The sequence below is a fragment of the Amblyomma mixtum genome, chromosome 5 (assembly GCF_055824585.1).
Source record: "Amblyomma mixtum isolate Tamu chromosome 5, ASM5582458v1, whole genome shotgun sequence".
Classification (NCBI taxonomy): domain Eukaryota; kingdom Metazoa; phylum Arthropoda; class Arachnida; order Ixodida; family Ixodidae; genus Amblyomma; species Amblyomma mixtum.
Window position 1 is genome coordinate 204,208,036 of NC_143016.1, and position 13,928 is coordinate 204,221,963.

At 46.5% G+C, this 13,928-nt stretch overlaps 1 long non-coding RNA gene across 2 annotated transcripts; it reads right to left on the minus strand.

Moving 5' to 3' along the window:
* Positions 1-7,154: 7,154 nt before the first annotated feature.
* LOC149345464 (uncharacterized) lies at positions 7,155-13,200 on the minus strand. Of its 2 annotated transcripts, none has more exons than XR_016283308.1 (2): positions 13,011-13,200; positions 7,155-7,361 (listed from the first exon to the last, which is right to left on the minus strand). It is a non-coding gene; the product is annotated as an uncharacterized LOC149345464 (long non-coding RNA). The 2 variants fall into 2 exon arrangements; XR_016283309.1 differs by lacking the exon at positions 13,011-13,200 and adding an exon at positions 9,340-11,016.
* Positions 13,201-13,928: the final 728 nt, after the last annotated feature.

Genomic DNA, 13,928 nt, shown 5'->3' on the forward strand with positions numbered 1-13,928 from the left:
ATTCTCGCGCGATAAATGTACCTTTGCGTGCCACAAGCACGGAATAGTCGGAAGAGCCGCGTGTGTTGAGTAGCAAGCGCGTACACGTGTACCCGCGTCAAGTGGGCAAGCCGCGAACGATCCCTGCGCGACATGCGCGACGGTCTTGCTGTGAACTCCTATTTTCTTAGCATCCTATCGCTAACACCGCGTGCACTGTGCTTACCTTCTAAAACAGCACCAAAAAGCGCAAGCAAGTGCTTGATGTTCTCCCGGCCGATTCTGTGCAACCACGCAGAACGACGCTCTCGGTCATTTTTCCCGGTCGGAATCGAGAAAAAAGTCTTTCCGGACTCGGTTCGGTTGCTGCATCCGAAGGCGCAGCAGCCAGGCATGATTTCTTCAGTATCAAACACGAAAGCGACAGTTGCAACACGAGAAACGTCGGGAACCTGCGCTCTTCTCAGCCGGCCCGACCGGTGCTTGGAAGGTATATGGCACCCCAAGACCACGTGGTGCGGTTGGGCCAATGACCGCGTCGGCGGCGCGGGGAAAAAAAATGCGGTACTCTGAAATTTTTTCCAGTGACTCTATGTTTGCCCACCAGCGTGGCCCTTCGCGTCTACGCCATGGTCGCCGCCGCCTGATTTGGAGCCGCCAGCAGATATCAGCACGGAAGATATCAGCTGTCCTGTGCCAGTTGTTGGCAGTGAGGCTTATCTTACCCCAAGCAACCACAGATATCCGTCGGACGTACGAGCTAGATCCGAACGTCCTTTGCCGAGATCGGACGTCCATCGGACGTACGAACACAATCCGATTTCGGATGTCCGTATTCGTACATCCGCCGGACGTACGGACAGTGTCCACTTTTGTACATCCGCATGAGAGACGAGGTGCACGTCCGAAGGATGTAAGGCCGAGTATTTTCCCAGGCCATGAGTATGGACGTTTTTTATTTCACAGAAAATTCGCGTCTTTCGTGTATGTATACTGTTTTATTTGCATCAGTTGGAGGGCTTGACGCGAAGATGTTTGTAAATTGGTGCGATTCCACTCCTTCCTGCAGTGCAAGAGCCGCCAACGAGCTTTTATCGAAGAGAAGCAGGTGTTGCAGAATTTTGCAAGAACTCAATAACTAGTTTTATATTTATAAAACTTCTCCAAATTAGTGGAGTTGTGCGAGATGTCCACCGTTTTGCTAGCTAAACTTGCCATTGAAACCACTCGTAAGTATCAAAACTCCCGTGCATTCTGCTATCACCATCATCATAGATGTCAGTTCGCGGTCAGTCCAATCCAATCCATCAGTACGGCTCCGTAGCGCTGTTTTGATTTGTCGCGTAGTGTTGTCGCGCAGAGCTTTATATAGCTCTGTTATTATAATGTGTGGCTTTGTTCGGTCTGTGGACGAAAGTAGTATGTAACTAAGCAATTCGAAAGATACGGGAAGCTCCTGAAGCTCTTCTGGAACACCGGAATCCCGTACTGCGTCGACCTTGGTTTAAAGAAGGCTTAGTGCACATGGGATTGCCTACGAAGGTATGTATCCAGTACACTTCTTGGAACTTGCTTCTAGGACAATGCAGCATGCACGCTCATATAAAATTCGTTCACAGGACAGTGGGAGCAGTAAGCGCGAGGAGATGGCTTCCACAAGTGTGTGCTGTTCTCACACTTTCGGGAGCCCTCGACTCGCGCGGCTAATTCCCACTCCTCTTCAAAGTTGCGGGACGGAGTATTTTCGCATCTTGTTAATATTTAAGGCATCGCTAGGTTCTCTGTGCCTATATAAAGAGTGACAACGCGCGAAAGGCAGACCATAGGAAGCACGTGTAGTTCGCAGTGGTTCGCAACGGAAGCTTTGCGGCTTTCTGTGCACAGTCGCGTACAGTGCTGCGCAGGTTAGTGCGCTAAGGCCCATGAGAATAAATAAAGAACATATACATTGTCAAATATGGTGTGGAAAGTGAGAGCAGTTATTGCCTTATACTTATTGAGAGAGAGAGAGAGAGAGAGGGAAAGGCAGGGATGCCTTTCCCTAAGTGCATTGTCTGTTATACTTGCAGCATTAAACACTTCTATTAATTGGTTCCAATGTTTTTACTTGGGCTGCTGCATTGTGCCATTTGTTTTACATGACTGATGTTTGCCGCGTTCTTTTTATTTCAGAAATACTGTGGGTGGGAAGATTACGGATGTGTGTCCCAAGCTTGCCACATTTGAGTCATTTAAGAAATTTTCCGAATATAACCCATTGCTCTGCTGATGTATCATCGACCACAATAAAATATGCCTGCTATGCATCAAACTGTTTTTTGTTTTATTGCATCGCGCGGAGGGAAAAAAGCACGCATGCACCATATATGCGAATATTCGAGAAAGATCCGCCAATGGACGTACTCAACTGGACGTCCGTCGGCCGGCGAACCGTATACCTTTGGCCACCTTTCGGACGGCCGACGGACGTCTACCGGCTGTTTGCGGATGTTCAGCGGACGTACAGAACATCCGAAACAGACCTCTGTCGGCCGTCCGAAGGATATCGGTGGTTTCTTGGGACAGTATACAAAAGCTTCAAGCAAGGGTGCTTAAAGCATCCCACCAAAAAGATGCTAGAGTTTACCAACATTGTAAACAAAGCAATCCCGATTTCTTTGAAGGAAGGTCCCGTTTTTGAAAGGGACGTTTTTTGGGAGCTGCTAGACGAGCTTGAATTGCAAAACTTTGTTCGGCTTGGATGTGCAGAGCATATGGCCACTTTTACATGCCAAGTGCTGCATTTTGTCATAGTGACACGCATTCGATTCTAGGCGAGAGACGTGAACCGTCGGCTAGAGAACAGAGAAATATTGTCATTGCAAATAAAAAAGCTCGCCTTCAAGTAGCCATTCCCTCCGTGCTTCCGACTTAGTGTGTCTGCATTTAATGCTTGTCTGTGTTCAATGAAATTAACATTCTAAAAATGAAAGTGCAGTACGCTGCTCCTGTCTGTGCTATCATTGCAAATAAAAAGCTCTTCTATAGTTATTCCCTCCCTGCATCCAGCTAAGTGTGTCTGCATTTACACTTGTGTTCTCTGAAATTGGAATTCTAAAGAACGTGCAAAATGCTGCTCGCATGTGCGGTGCTTCGTTGATAATATAGCGCGGAATTTCGTGACTGATCTAGAAGCGGAACATCGCTAGTTTTATCCTTTCATTAATGTTTCGTGCATTCTCCCGAAGAAATATTGATAGCTCTACTCCAACATACGCATATCATCAGCGCTAAACGTCGCAAACGTGATGCGATAAAGCGCAATGCAAACGATTGTTTTTTTTGCGAACTGGCATCAGCCTGCTCTTTATCTCACCCTTACTAGCCAGGTGAAACATTTCTTTAACCATGAGGCTGAAGTTTCAACGTGACAGCTCCAAAAGTACAGCAAATTTGAGTTCGACGTGTTCGCTCCCAATGTTATCGCGGATGAGAACAGGCTGTCACAGCAACTGCCAAGCGCGAGCGCTCCGGCGCCTTCGGGCCGACAGCGACAGCAGCGCCGCGTGGTGAGTGGAAGCGGACGGGGGCCGCTTTCTCGGGCGCGGCGCGGGGGAGCTTGCAAACTGAAAGGGATGGTAAAGAGTACAAAAATGACGTAATGAGTACAGATTCGGGCGGAAGTTCACCGCCTCTGGTCGCCGGAAGGCTCGGGAGCAGCAGTTTTTGAAACTGTATTATAAATTATCTACTCGCTTTCGATGTATTGTACGCGGCATGAACGTTCAGTAGCCTACGCTCTACATAATGCAAGTATTTTTTTGCCAACCTCAGACACTCCTTTCAGGGACCCTTTAAGGGCCCATGCATTACATTCGCCAACTGTTGCAGCTCATCGCATACTGACGTCACATCAGGTGTCGCTCGATGGTATCCATCCGGATGTCGATGCAGGCAGTAAAGAGGGTCATTTCTTTAACCTACACCAGCTACACCAGTGTAGCGAAGCTTCATTGGAGGTATTGGACATTTGCTACACTGGTGTAGCTGGTGTAGGTTAAAGAAATGGCACTAAGGAGGTTATAAAATTCTATATATCCTCCTTGGCACAGTCACTCTTCCTGAGGCCATAGAGTTAATTTAAGGCCCTGGGATTTAAAGATACCCAAGCAACCACCGATATCCTTCGGACGGCCGACAGAGGTCTATTTCGGATGTTCTGTACGTCCGCTGAACATCCGCAAACAGCCGGTAGACGTCCGTCGGCCGTCCGAAAGGTGGCCAAAGGTATACGGTTCGCCCGCCTACGGACGTCCAGTTGAGTACGTCCATTGGCGGATCTTGCTCGAATATTCGCATATATGGTGCATGCGTGCTTTTTTCACTCCGCGCAATGCAATAAAACCAAAAACAATTTGATGCATAGCACGCATATTTTATTGTGGTTGATGACACATCAGCAGAGCAATGGGTTACATTCGGAAAATTACTTAAATCTGACTCTTCAAATGTGGCAAGCTTGGGACACACATCCGTAATCTTCCCACCCACAGGATTTCTGAAATAAGAAAGAACGCGGCAAACATCAGTCATGTGAAACAAATGGCACAATGCAGTAGCCCAAGTAAAAACATTGGAACCAATTAATAGAAGTGTTTAATGCTGCAAGTATAACAGACAATGCACTTTAACAAACACCTCAATAAGTATAAGGCAATAACAGCTCTCACTTTTCCACACCATATTTGACAATGTATCTGTTCTTTATTTATTTTCATGGGCCTTAGGGCACTAACCTGCGCAGCACTGTACGCGACTGCGCACAGAAAGCCGCAAAGCTTCCGTTGCGAACCACTGCGACCTCACGTGCTTCCTATGGTCTGCCTTTCGCGCGTTGTCACTCTTTATACAGGCACAGTGAACATAGCGATGCCTTAAAAATTAACAAGATGCGAAAACACTCCGTCCCACAACTTTGAAGAGGAGTGGGAATTAGCCGCGCGAGTTGAAGGCTCCCGCAGCTGTGTGATGTAGGCTCCCGAAAGTGTGAGAACAGCACACACTTGTTGAAGCCATCGCCTCGCGCTTACTGCTCCCACTGTCCTGTGAACGAATGTTATATGAGCATGCTGCATTGTCCTAGAAGCAAGTTCCAAGAAGTGTACTGGATACATACCTTCGTAGGCAATCACATGTGCACTAAGCCTTCTTTAAACCAAGGTCGACGCAGTACGGGATTCCGGTGTTCCAGAAGACCTTCAGGCGCTCCTCGTATCTTTCGAATTGCTTAAGTTACATACTACTTTCGTCCACAGACCGAACAAAGCCACACATTATAATAACAGAGCTATAAAGCTCTGCGCGACAACACTACGCGACATATCAACAACAGCGCTACGGAGCCGTACTGATGGATTGGATTGGACTGACCGCGAACTGACATCTATGATGATGGTGATAGCAGAATGCACGGGATTTTGATTCTTACGAATGGTTTCAATGGCAAGTTTAGCTGTCTCACAACTCCACTAATTTGGAGAAGTTTTACAAATATAAAACTAGTCATTGAGTTCTTGCAAAATTCTGCAACACCCCCTTCTCCTCTTAGATAAATTTAGCTCGTTGGCGGCTCTTGCACTGCAGGTAGGAGTGGAATCGCACCAATTTACAAACATCTTCGCGTCAAACTCTCCAACAGATGCAAATAAAACAGTATACATACACGAAAGACGCGAATTTTCTGTGAAATAAAAAACGTCCATACTCATGGCCTGGGAAAATACTCGGCCTTACATCCTTCGGACGTACACCTCGTCTCTCATGCGGATATACAAAAGTGGACACTGTCCGTACGTCCGGCGGATGTACGAATACGGATATCCGAAATCGGATTGTGTTCGTACGTCCGATGGACGTCCGATCTCGGCAAAGGACGTTCGGATCTAGCTCGTACGTCCGACGGATATCTGTGGTTGCTTGGGACGTTCTGCCTCGAAAACACATACTTTGTCTTTCGGGGTACTGTCTACAAACAAGTTCACGGCACTGCCATGGGAGCATCAATCTCGGTCACAACAGCAAACCTTACAATGGAAGCATTGGAAGGCCGAGCTCTGGCTTCGTTCCAGCCACGCCCGAAGGTCTTTTTTCGTTACGTTGACGACTGCTTTTGCATAATAAAAAAGGATGCCTTCGCTGCTTTCACGAACCATTTGAACAGCATGGAAGATTCCATTCAGTTCACGGTCGAGGAGGAGATTTCTGGACGTCTTCCTTTTCTGGATGTTATGATTCAGCGATGCAATGACCGAATGTCATTCAAGGTGCACAGAAAAGACACGCACACAGGCCGATATCTTCCTTTTAACTCGGTCCACCCTACTTGCCACAAGCGCTCCGTCGTTTCTACCCTCGTCCGACGCGCGGAAAAAATATGCTCGGAGCCTCAGGATAAAGCCTCTGACCTATGCCAAGTACGCCACGAGCTCAACGAATGTGGCTACCCAAACCACTTTGTGGATGCTGTTATACGCCAAACAGCCAGGCCATCTCAGCCCGCTCGCATTGCTTGCCGTGCACGAGCTGCCATCCCTTACGTGCCAGGCGTGAGTGAGTCATTGGCTCGCACTTTTCGCACATATGATGTGCATATAGCCCACGTTCCAGCGTGCAAGCTTCGTCATGAGGTGGTGGCCGTAAAAGACAACATGAAGAAGGAAAGATTTCCCGGCGTAATTTATAAAATCCCCTGCTCAGACTGCGATTATTCCTACATAGGGGAAAGCGGAAGCTTCGAGAGACGGCTGAAAGATCACAAGAATGACGTCATATCCCAGATGAAAAAATCTAGGTGGTTTCAATTGGTTCTAACTGGTTTCAGCTGGGATCAGTTGGTCCCAGTTGGGACCGACTGGCCTGGAGTTGGGACCGACTGGCCTGGAGTTGGGACCAACTGGCTTGCAGTTGGGGCCAATTGGCCTGCAGTTGGGGCCAACTGACCTGCAATTGGGTCCAACTGGCCCCAACTCAAATCCGCATAACTGCATTTTGATTTAAGTTAAAAACGTGGTTTGTCCTGACTATTACCTCAGTCCTGTTATTGATCACCTGTGTTTAAAGACACTTTTTCAGATCTTGCAATAGAGCATCAAAAAGCAGCAGAAATTATGCACACTGGACAGGCAACAATTCACATCTGAAAGGAAAAACTGTAAACCAAGATTTATTTCAAAATTGATACAGCAGACTTTATCATTAGTGAAAGTTTGATTTTATAGCATATATGCAAACAAAGATGCATATTCACTGCGAGACAGCATACAGTAACAGACAGTAAAAAATAATCTCGACTGTAGACAGCAACATTGCCTTGGAAGTCTAGATGTGGCCACTTCGTCAATTATCTGAAAAAAGTGCGCACCTTATTAAACAATTGTCCCCGTTGCATTCCATTTTTATCAGAAATGATGAGGATATAGGCCCAGCATCAATCTTCACGTCAGAAATCTTGAGTACCCCACACACTTCATGATCGGTTCGGTGTGGAGTCGAGGTATCGTTTGTGAGGCCGCATTATGCTGTTTCGATAACGCGACTATGAGATCAGAACAGATTGCAAAGCAGACATCAAAACATACATACATACATACATACATACATACATACATACATACATACATACATACATACATATTTATTTTGTCCTATTTACACATGGAAGTATGTGTGCCCGCGGAAGCGCAAGACAGGGCGCTTGTGGGCGGGCCACGGCAATCAAACAAAGTGCAGACTCAGTACAGACAAAATTACATGGTTTGCAATATAAAAGAGAGAAAAAAAAGAAAAAAAACATATATTGATAAGAACAACAATAACACTTGTACACACTGAAAAAGTAGGTTAAATACATAGATTATGAGGATGCAACAACAACAACAAGAAAAAGCACCCGTGCTTCATAACACATATCAACAAGACCTTCGGAGTGTTTTGAGCCATTATGTCAGTGTACCGTTTTAAAGGTTCTAGACGTAACTAGCCAGGATTTTACTTGTGATTTGACCTCTTTGATAGTCTGCAATGATAGTATTTTTGTTGGAAGCTGGTTAAAAAGGAAGGGGATGTAGAACATTCGGCACCTTTTTCCATAGTGTGTATATATCTTGGGAAGCTTAAACGACTCTACTTTTCTTAGTATTTTAGGTTTGTTCACAGGAAGCTTAAAGTTATTAGAAAAGTAGTTTCTACTAATTACTACATGTGTAAATAAATCTTGAAAGAAGTACACATCAGCTGCAATCATTCTTTCAGCACTATCTAAGGTCTCCTTAGACGTGCCATACAAAATGTTTGCGGAAATTCTGTGTAGTAATCTATCGATTTGGCTCCTTCTAGACAACGCACATGAGCCATAAACAGTGACACCATACCTTAATATAGACTCTCCTATAGCCTTAAACACAAGCTGACGCAACCTAACAGAAGTATTGAATTTCATTCTGTAAAGATACATAGAAGTTACACGGAGTCGTTTGATGAGATGCTCAACATGAAAAGACCAAGACATGTTGGCGTCGAGATGAATACCTAGATATTTGACTCTTTCAGACAAGGGCAGTGAAACACATTGACATCTAGGGCAGAAAGTACCGTGCACAATAACAGATTCCTTTAATGTGACCTTTTTGTGCGGATTTCTAAAACAAACCAGAGCTGTTTTCTGCTTGTTAATGTAAATCTGGTTACCTGAAAACCAATCACACACTTTTTTAACATCCGTTTGTAGCAGCTCTGCAGCCCTGTTGTACGACTCATTCGGAACAAGGAGCGCTGTGTCATCAGCGTACTGGTAAAGTACCGAATTCAGTCTAAGATATGCCAAGTCATTTACATAAATATTGAAAAGGAAAGGTCCTAAAACGGAGCCTTGTGACACGAGATATAGAAGAGGTTTGAAGTCGCTGAAATTATCTTTGACTCGCACAACCTGAACACGATTTGAAAGGTAGTTTGAGAAAAATATGAGGTAAGGTCCGCGAAATCCAATGTTCTCTAATTTCTGCAACAGAATGCCGTGGTCCACTGTGCCGAAAGCTTTCGTTAAGTCTAAGAACAATCCAAGGACAATCTCATTTCTATCTATATGCATGTTAATATTGTCACAACAATCTTCTAGAAGATCTACAGTGCTAGTCTCGCGCCGGAAGCCATACTGTGTGCCATTTAGGATATCAAATCTGTCACAAAACGACAACATGCTCTGATATACGAATTTCTCCATTAAAATAGTAATGGTAGGCAATATAGCGATTGGTCGGTAGTTCCTCTTATCAGTTTTTTTGCCCGACTTATAGATGGGCCGTATAACGGATATTTTCATACCTTGTGGTATTTCCCCTGTTGAGAAGCAACCGTTAAAGACTGAGCTCCATGTACGCGAAAAAGTAAGCGACGCGACGAGGCGGCGCGGCGACGACGGCTGGCTGTCGCTTCTTCGCCCATCGGCCAAGCTCCATGCATAGCGACAACGCGAACGCGAAACGGAGACGACGATCAGTGTTGCTGGCATAATACACCGCAAAGCTGTTTGCGTTTATAACAAGAGTCACATTATTTGCAAGGATTAAGATTTTGGGCAGAAAAAGGTCAAATAAAACGTGTTTACAGCTTTGTCATTGTATATCATTGCATGTCATTTTATGGTATTGTCACGGGCGCCGCCATGTTGCCTGAACGTGGGGCGCACACCTGTTTGAACCTCGCGCGCTTCCTGACCTCTAACGACGCATACTCGCTAAGCCTAGCAGCACAGTAAACACAAGCAATCTGAAAATCTGGGGTGTTTTATCGCTAAAATTTTGTGGTTGACGCAAGTTCAGAGAAAGCGAAAGCTTCGTGAGCATTTAGTTTGCCGTGAACGTGGGGCACAGCGTAGCCACAACGACGAATCGGTGGTGAAGCAAGATTCCCGGCCAGAGCCGCCAGGTTAGCTGCTATTGGCTAATCGCGTTGGCAACTTCCGGGCGACGAGCGAAATTTTCTGCGAGTGCAGATCCGAGCGACAGGACAAGCGACACGGGCACGACCTACTGTATAATGGGCGACCTGCGCGTGCGCCGCCGCCCCAGCGCCGAAGTTTTGCTTTTGCTTGTGCTGTATTTTTTAGTTCTCTAAGCCGCCACCGCTGAGAGTGGCGCTGTAACTCACCCCCACGACGAAACCGACGAGACGGCGACCGGCTGCGGAGCACTGCGACCTACCACGCGTGGGCCCTCGATGTACGTGCTGAGCGGCCGCTAAGCTGGGTGCCGAAGAGTTCTTTTTAAGTAGGCAGGTTGTCACTTAACCGGAGGAAGCTTTGGCGTGCCGTGTGCCTGTGGGTGGCGGCGAATGCCTCCGCGTTTGCGACATCTTCCCGCAGTATGGTCTACTGTTGCGTGCCGCTCTGCAAGTCGAGCGGGCTAACGTCAACAGGGATCTCCTTTCGTGAAAGAACCGCAGCCACTAAAACGGTCCGCAGCTGTGGTGCTACTGTCAGCTGCAAAAAATCCACTGTTTCAGTGCTCCATGGATGACTGTGTGGCCCATAGAATGAGGCTTGTGAAGCTCGTGTGTCACAAATTCATGAGGCCCTTTCTCACTAACTTCACTGGCCAGGTGACTGAGCGCAATGCAAAAAGAAAATTATTGAACAAGAAACCTTCCTCTCGAAAAGTACTGAAAGTGTAGCACTTATTTCTGTGATGGCGCAATAAAGCACCACTGGCACTTATTTTTCAGCACATGCTTTTGGAATCATTTGTTAAATCTGCATGAACAGAACACTCGCAGCTCAGCCTGAAAATTTCCACAAATATTGCATGCATTAAAGTTGACAATCTCGCCCTTTCAAAAGACTTATCACTAAAGTTTGTGCTCAAAAGCTTAAGCGCACGACAAAAAACAAGGGGGAAGAGGCCGAGCTCGCGTATTGCACTGGACAGCCTGCCCGTCAAATACGTAACACCGAGGAATGAACGTGCACGGGAGTCGAGAAGGGAGACTGCCAATATACTCCAACTGTGCTGCTATCGCCCGCCAACTAAAAACAGTGCAAACGCGGTTAAAGAACAGAAAAGGCGAGTGCCGTCGCCACTGGTCGTCGCAATCGCGTCCGTCGAAAGAACGACGGCGGCATGACCTTCCGCCGCCGCCGCCCCCCAGCCCCGGAGCTCTTTCCCTCAACACTGCCACTCTCATTTCACTGGCCCGCGGCTTTACCTTGCCGCAACCATATCTCTCATGCCAAATAATGGCTTCGCAAACTATTCCGCGGAACTCCGCGCCGCCGGCGCCGGTCGCTTGCAGGCACAGCCGAAGCGCGTGAAACGCTGCTGATGGATGGATGGATGGATGGATAGGAGCGCCCCCTTTGAAACGGGGTGGTGGCAATTGCCACCATGCTCAGCTTTTCTTTATTTATTTTTTTTTGTTTACTGTGTTGGCAAGTCTCATTAAGATTCTCCATCAACTTTGCCTACGGTTTCCTACTATTCTAACCTTATGCCACATCTCTGCTTTTCAGCCACCAATCCTCCAATCGCTTTTTGCTGACTTCCACTGCAGATTTATTTACATGACCATTGTTATCTTTAAACCCTAGGGCCTCAGAAAGAGTGACTGTGCCTGCATCGACATCCGGATGGATACCATCACATTTGATTATGAGGTGTTCAATTGTTTCCACAGATCTACCACACACTGCACATGTGTCATCTTCTTCGTTAAATTTCTTTTTGTAGCTGCGCGTTCTAAGACACCCTGATCTAGCTTCAAAAAGTAGGGCTAGATCAGGGCTGAGGGGGTGAGTTTTAGCGGCACCTACCGGCTGTCTTGGTCCCTACTCAGAGGTCACGTGGTATTTCTTCGACCGCGCGCTCCCGTAGAGGGTGGCGCGATGCGCAGGTCGGCTAGGGACATGGCTACGGAGCCGTACTGATGGATTGGATTGGTCTGACCGCGAACTGACATCTATGATGATGGTGATAGCAGAATGCACGGGAGTTTTGATATGCTTACGAATGGTTTCAATGGCAAGTTTAGCTAGCAAAACAGTGGACATGTCGCGCAACTCCTCTAATTTGGAGAAGTTTTATAAATATAAAACTAGGCATTGAGTTCTTGCAAAATTCTGCAACGCCTGCTTCTCCTCTTAGATAAATTTAGCTCGTTGGCGGCTCTTGCACGAAGGTAGGAGTGGAATCGTACCAATTTACAAACGTCTTACAAATGTGATTTACAAATGTGAAAGGCCTCCTCACGCCTGATATCGGAGGCCTTTCACATTCACACATTAGGCAACTCATGTGTAAGCCAACCATCGGTGGCTCTATTCCCACAGGAGATCGCTTTTCTTAATCATTGATGATATTGAGTTTTCCCTTCTATGCTTTATATTGCACCCCTCTTTCGCAATAAACCATTTGGTTGTTAGTTCAGCGCATGTGTTTGTCTCATCTTCTTCCGTCCCGTCCGAGCGCTGTTTTGCCGTACCATCCAAGAACAGTGTAAATAGAACCACGTACAAAAATAATGTAAATTAATCATGTCTGTACTTTTCAAGTGACAGCGGAGATAGGTGTGCGTGACACGCAGTGTTGTTCTGTGGTTTTGAATTTCTCTCAGTGACCACAATGTCAAGGTAGCCCCATTTCGATTGGTGCAAAATGCGAACGCATGCATATACTAAAAAACTCAAGGTAGTCATAAACAGTTAAATTTGTGCCCTTCCTTGCAGTGCATTCTGTAGCGGTTTTCTTGAGTATAAAAAGACTGTAGTAATTATTTCTGTGCATCAGTTTGGGAAATCTGCCATCAAGTACCTTTAGCTATATAGAAACAGTTTGTTTTGATACTAATGACTGGTTTTGCAGTGAGCGTATTTTACATTTGTACGTAAAACTAGACTATTTTTTAACACAATGTCTAGCTCGTTGGGAGATTTCAGTGCACAGCATTGATTAGTGTGCAAGTGACGGTGTGCATCTTATGCAGATGTGGCAGACCACCCTCACCATGGGGTCTCATGTGCTCTGGAGCCAGGATACCAGATTCATGTTTGGTCACCTCCCAGCTGGGTGGCCATACCGGGCTCCTGAGGTTTCTGCAAAGGCCATGGTGCAGCATAATCAAGAGTACTCTGCGAAGGTCACCACAGCTTGCATTGTGCAACCCAACATATTCATCCACACTCAGCTGCAGGACCATGACACCACTGGCAAGTGGTGGTAATAGCAGGAGCACCAACATCTACAACAAGGAGGAGGACACAGCACCATTTGGGTTCTGCCTGACAGACCGGAAGTGCATGATCAGCAGCTGCGTGCGGGAATTGCACTCACTGCCACGGTTTTCACGTGTAGCTATGCCACAAGTAATCAGTGTACATTTGCTCTGCTTCAAGTTTGATGGCATACTGCTAGGAAGCCGGTGAAGTCTTCATCATTTTGGTGTTCTTCATTAAATTGGACCAATCAGTTTTGTCTGGTGCTGCAGTTCTTTGTGAGTCAGGAAGTGTCCCAAGTGTTTTCAACCTACCGTCTGCCAACTTGCTGACTGCGTGCTTCAACACATGCTTTGGTGATTGTGAAGAAGTGCTTTCCTTCATGTGGTGCCTCCCTGTGTGTTCTGCTTGTACACAATGCACATTTTATTTGGTCCTTAAGTTCAGTGAAAGACAGGAAGCCACCAAAATGTTTTCCTTCCAGCACCAGGGTGTTGACTGGACATGCTTTCACCAGTGCTTTTCTGTGTGCTTTGGTGTTTGTTGAGAGCCAGCAGTCCACAACATCCTCAAGGTACAGCATGGTCGCTGTGTCTCTAGTCATTTACAACATCTGTTCTTCAGGGTGCAACATGCCTTGTGTGGTACTGTTTGTGTGATAAGATCGCAACATGCTTTGTCTCATGGCATCTGGTTGCATCTGTGTGCT